The following is a 6,000-nucleotide window of genomic DNA, read 5'->3' on the forward strand; positions in this document are numbered from 1 at the left end:
GTCGTTCATTTCTTGAATGATTTGACTCACAACTTCCCGCTTCGCCAGTGGAACACTACGTGGAGCTTGACGGATCGGTCTCGCATCTCCAGTGTCAATTTGATGTTTCACAACGTTGGTGCGGCCTGGTTTAGAATCATCCTGGTCAAATATGTTCGCGTACTTTAGGAGCAGTTGTTTTGCCTTACTCTGATATGCTTCCTCTAGTCCCTGCATCCATGCCGTGATGTCATTTGAAAGATCAGTATTACTAGCTGAAACGTGTTCCTGGAGCTGTTCACAGTTAATAACCACTTCAGCCTCTTGGCATCTTCCCAAAATAGCTCCTTTAGTCAGTTTGAGTGGTGACTTGAACTCATTGAGTACTCTTACCGGAATACGTCCATCTTGTTTTGTCATAGCCAGGGTTTTTCCTACAAGTATGTTTAGTGCTGATTTGTTTGCTGCTTCGACAACCCACAATTTGTTTGTCCCACAATCTCCATCAACCTTTGCCCAGATGACTGCTTCGGATTTTGGTGGTATTTGCAGACTCTCTTCCACCAGCACTCGTTTACTGCTGTAGCCTCTCTCGTAGCCGAAATTAAGTGGTACATCCATGTTTTTATATCGCATCGTCTTGCTTTGCATGTCGATCTTGATGCCCTGGTCGATTAAGAAGTCCACTCCAATTATGATTTCATCAATAATTTCTGCCACTATAAAATTGTGTACTACCATGACGTTCCCAATTGCGACTTCACATTCTACTTCTCCAATTACCTGGGTGTCCTCTCCCGTGGCTGTACGTAATCTTGCTCCAAGCAATGGTCTTATCTTTTTGTTGACTAAATCCGCTCGAATGATGGAATGAGATGCACCCGTATCTACAGTCAATAACCGTTCCTTTCCGTCCACATGTCCTCCAACAGTAAGGTTGCTCGATCTTCTTCCAATCTGCGAGATAGAGATTATGGGGCATTCAATTGCGGGAGCCAGCTGTCGCCCCTTGCGGCTGACTCGATTTAGTTTAACGATTGAGTGGTCTTGGATATTTGCTCATCACCTTCTGCTCTGCGTTTACGACCACCCACATTGTTGGAGCTATTGGGACCGCTGCTGCAATGTCCTGCAATATGACCTGGGTTGCCGCACTTGAAACATTTAATAACTCCGGCATTTTTCTGTTGTGATCCCTTCAGTGCTTCCAAAATAGTGTCTACCCAATCTGGTCTTTCCACTTCTACACGATGAGCTTTGTATGCTGGTTTACTCAATAGTGAGGCCGTTTCCTGAGTCAATGCATGTGATACCGTTTCAGAAAATGTCAGCTTTGGGTTTGCGTATGTAGCTCGCTTCGTTTCCACGTCCCGTATGCCATTTATGAAACTCTGGATTTTTACCCTTTCAGTGTATTCCACGGATGCGTCCGCATTTGCAAGATGAGCCAATCTTTCAATATCTGAAGCAAACTCCTGCAATGTTTCATTTGCTTTTTGGTAGCGGTTTTGCAACTCAATTTGGAATATCTGTTTCCTATGCTCGCTTCCGTAACGTCTCTCTAAAGCGCTCATCAATGTTTCGTAGTGGTTCCGCTCGTACTCTGGGATGGTCTGTAAGATTTCCGCGGCAGGCCCTTTCAGTGCCACGAACAGAGCTGCAACTTTATCTTCAGCATTCCATTGGTTCACTGCTGCGGTCTTCTCAAACTGTAGCTTAAAGACCTGAAAAGGAACAGAACCGTCAAAGGATGGTGTCTTTACCTTTGGATTACTCGCTGAAACAGCTGGGCGGTTTAGTTGTAACTGCTCCATACGACCTTTTAACGCTTCTATTTCGGCATCAATTTTGTCCTCGAGTTGTAAAATTTTTGCATCCTGCTCTTCCAGTTTCACAAAGAGCTGCGCTGATACCTGTTCCGAAATTTGTGCCGACATTTCAGATATACGTGCCTCTTGCGCTTCCAGTTGAGATGCCAAATATGTCTTCTGTTCTTCCATCTTGGATGTTATACGTGTCTCCTGCGATTCTAGTTGTGATGCCATATATGTCTTCTGTTCTTCCATCTTGGATGTTATACGGTTCTCCTGCGATTCCATATATGTCTGCTGTTCTGCCAGTTGAGATGACACTGTCGATGTTTGAGCAGATATTGCAGCTAAAATCATGTTCAAGTCTGTACTGGTAACCGTCTGCGATGTTTCGTTCTTCTCTTCAAATTTTGTTGTCTCCTCGCCATCAAGATGAAAGACATGCTCTTCCACATCAATTCCTTCTGCTTCCATTGCTTCTCGTAGCCGTGCCTGAAGTTCGAGTTTAACGCCGCTTGTATTCAATCCACGGCTCTCCAACTCCTTCTTCAGTTGCGGGATCTTCAATTCACTTAACTTTGCCATGTCCTTGTTGTCCTCTAGAATTTATTCAACAATTCCTCTTCTGACACCAATTGTAACGAATTTTCTGCAAATCCTCTTATTTGCAATCCTCTGCTAAGTTCGAATCACTAAACTGTTGAATAAATAACTCCAATATTGAATGATGGAAAAATGGCCTTTATTAAGTACTTCACAATAACACTCAAACTGTGCAACGAATAGCTTAATAACCAAACTGATATCTTAAAGGAAACTGACTTTCAAAATAATAGTGCTATTGCTCGCTAGATATCGTCTTACTCGTAACTGCTTGACAATTCAAATCAAACTGAATTCCTTCTTACTCGCTGGCGCCGCTTTTATAGTTTACGCTGCATACTTCTAGGCTCTTCGATTTCCAGAAGTTACTAGTTGTTTCGGCTACAAAATCGCCAGCCACAACTACGTGCACAAATTATTGCTCTCTCTTGTGACAACTCAGATAAGGTATATGCATGTGTTTGTAGTTTACAGTCTCCCGCACACACATAAGCGTATAAGTAAATTCATCGGTGTGTGACATCTCATCTCTCGCTGCCTTGTATGTAAATGTTGCTCGTCGGAATGTGTACATATGTGTAGACGCAATTATTGATTCGTTTATGTAGATACATAATGATTGAATTATTGATGTGCATTCACGTCACTGCTTAGATCGGCTTAGAGCTGGCAGCACTCCTTAGTTTTGCTAATATTCGTAACAATATATATAAAATCCATAAAGTGATATGACGTAGAAGGTCAATAGTGCTGGACGGAGAGGCCGGGGTCTCCGTTCCAGACTGGCAAAAAAAAATTATTTTTTTTTTCTTTTGTTGGACGGAGAGGCCGAGGTCTCCGTTCCAGATTCGCATTGTTTTTGTTTGGTTGGACGAAGAGGCCGAAGTCTCCGTTCCAGACATTTTTTTTGTTTAGGTTTTTCTGGGCTGGACGAAGAGGCCGAGGTCTCCGTTCCAGCGTCTAGTGTATCGTGTCGCTCTCGCGGCGACTGCCTTTTTTTGTTGGATGCGCTGTGGCATCTTTTGAGGTGCCAGGGCGAGTGACCGTGAGGTTGGTTGGGTGAAACGGCGGTGTTTTATTACAAAACGTATGTTAAAGGAGATGAGTAAAGCGAGTTTAAAACGAAGCGTAGGGGCCGACGAAGGTATGGATTTCATTTTGTGCGACAGCTCATTACGAATAGCGCAAATCGTAATTAAATTCGAAAGTGTACCAACTGCCGGTGCTTGCATGCAGATTGGCGATGCGTTCTCAACGACGCGTTCTATCTGCACGTACCATTTTGAGATAGCATGCAACCCTGTCGTGTATTTGTTGGTTAGCTGACAGCTGGTATGGTGAATTTGTGGCGTGCGAGTATATATATATACATATATGTATTTGCTTGCCCTTGAAAAAAACTAGGTCACTGGGGCAGTGGCACACTAGGCCGGTAGAAACAGTTGACTTTTTTTCCATTTCGGGATTTTGTCGTGTCGGGATTATTTTATTCCGGGACCCGGATTGTTTTTGTACCGAGCCCTTATAATGACTGTTTGTGATGTTTGTTGTTGAAAAACAACAAGTCCTGCCCCGCCAAAAAACAGGCAGTACCGACGGCAAAAAAAAATCAAAAAATCCAAAAAAAAATTTTGTTGTTGTTTTTTTTTGTTTGTAAATGAGAGCAATTAATTTTTAAGGAGGTGTTTGCCTTTATTTTTTGTGCGTAAGTATGTTTTGGGGCTGCCCGGGTCAAAAAAGCCGATCCCGAATTTGTTCCTTTTGCGGGTTTTCGGTATCAGTGTGCGTCATTTGATGCAGCACTAATAGGATATGCCGAACCAAGTAGGCATACATACATACATATGTACATATGTTGGTTACAAATATGCCAACGTCGGAAGACAAAAACAAATGAACATTCTTACACACCCGTGTATAGAATGTAGAATTCCAATGAATTGAAACAAACGGGGCATGAATTGAATGATTTAAAACGTTTTCTCATTTTTTTCTCATTTCTTACGCGTGGTTGGAGTACTATGGCACATTTATAAAGGAAAGGGTAAGTACATTATAAATTGTTGAATTCATTTTTATATTAATAACTATATTTCTTTTATTTCATCTTATTAATTAATATTCTTTCTTTTCAGGTTACTGGCGTGGATGGTGGTGACGACATATTGGCATGGGCACCGGGATTTATGGTTTTTTTTTTTCGTTTTTTTCTTTTTTAGGTTACCGGCATTGCCAAGGGGCGCTCCAACTGCGGCGTCGGCCGCGCCGTCAGTTGCCACACCTTTGCGATGCCCATTGACGCAGCTATTAATGGATTTTTTCTTTGCAGGTTGGCGGTACACATTCATATGTGGTATTCGTACAATTTATGGGAAGCGCTTGGTTGGAACGTAATCTTAAATACTTTCCTAACTTAGGTATTCGATTTGGCAGCAAATCCAAAAACTGCTTCATCTCACGTTGATGCTGTATATTCACGTAAATGTATTAAGTTTATATTGCGTTCGATTGGTGGAAAAAATGTTGGGTGAGAAGGCGCAAATAGAAGCGGATCTTGGTGAAGCGCCACTTATGCTCACATCCTGGTGAACATGACACGGACTGGGGTGACATATTTCTTATTAAAGGAAACGAACGCATTATACGTATGCTTTTGATGAGTATACGTAATTATCCAATTGCAGTTAAACGTTCCTCGTGGAAAAATCGCGGTGCGAACTTTAGTGAATTAGATATTGGTACGCACCATAGGTGAAGATGCGCACTCATTCAATAATGTACTACACTACCTAAACAACGGCACTGCAAAATTAATGTTTTCACAATTGAAAATGATGTATATACCAATTCGCCTGATCCTACGATGCCTGGTTAATTATACCGATGAGCCGATTTATCGTGATTTAGTACGTGGCTACGAAAGGGAGCAATATTATGTGTCACGTGTACAGGAAATGCTTACAGATGTGCATGGTGAAGGTATTCAAACACATAAAGATTGCAAGGAATATTTCGGCAAGATATTCCGCTCGAAATTTCCCGAGGTCCCCGAATGGAAAAGTGGTATGGATGTGGCTGATTTCATATTGAATAAGAGGAAACACGTACATTTGAATACACATAGGGACACATTTGATATGTTGGTATTTACGGTCCAAACACTGTTTCAATGCGCTCAAGGAAATGATAAAATTGAAAATGTAGACTCAGTAACGATGCAAGAAGTATTACTTTCGGGCCACTTGTATCAAAAATTCTGAGCTGATCGTATCGAGTTGTGGTTGCAATACGTTAAAAAGCATTTACTCAAGCGTCTCGAAACACCGAATGCTTTGATAACACCTTCTCTGCTAACTGCTTGTTTACGCAGCGCTGGTGGTGTCTCGCATATCACGGAATCATTTCTTGCCACCGGTAATGCTATAACGCGCTCTGGTTTAGTTCTCATGCGGCCGGGGTGCGTGTGCTCCTGGAGGTAGGTGGGCGCACCGGGGTCGATCTCAATAAGCGGGTGTGTGCGCAAATAAATAAGAGAAGACGAGAATTTCTCGTTATAATAGATGCGTTTTATTATGTAGAATTAAGAAATAAAAGGATTACAATATTA

The sequence above is a fragment of the Eurosta solidaginis genome, chromosome 1 (genome assembly GCF_040869045.1).
Source record: "Eurosta solidaginis isolate ZX-2024a chromosome 1, ASM4086904v1, whole genome shotgun sequence".
Taxonomy (NCBI): domain Eukaryota; kingdom Metazoa; phylum Arthropoda; class Insecta; order Diptera; family Tephritidae; genus Eurosta; species Eurosta solidaginis.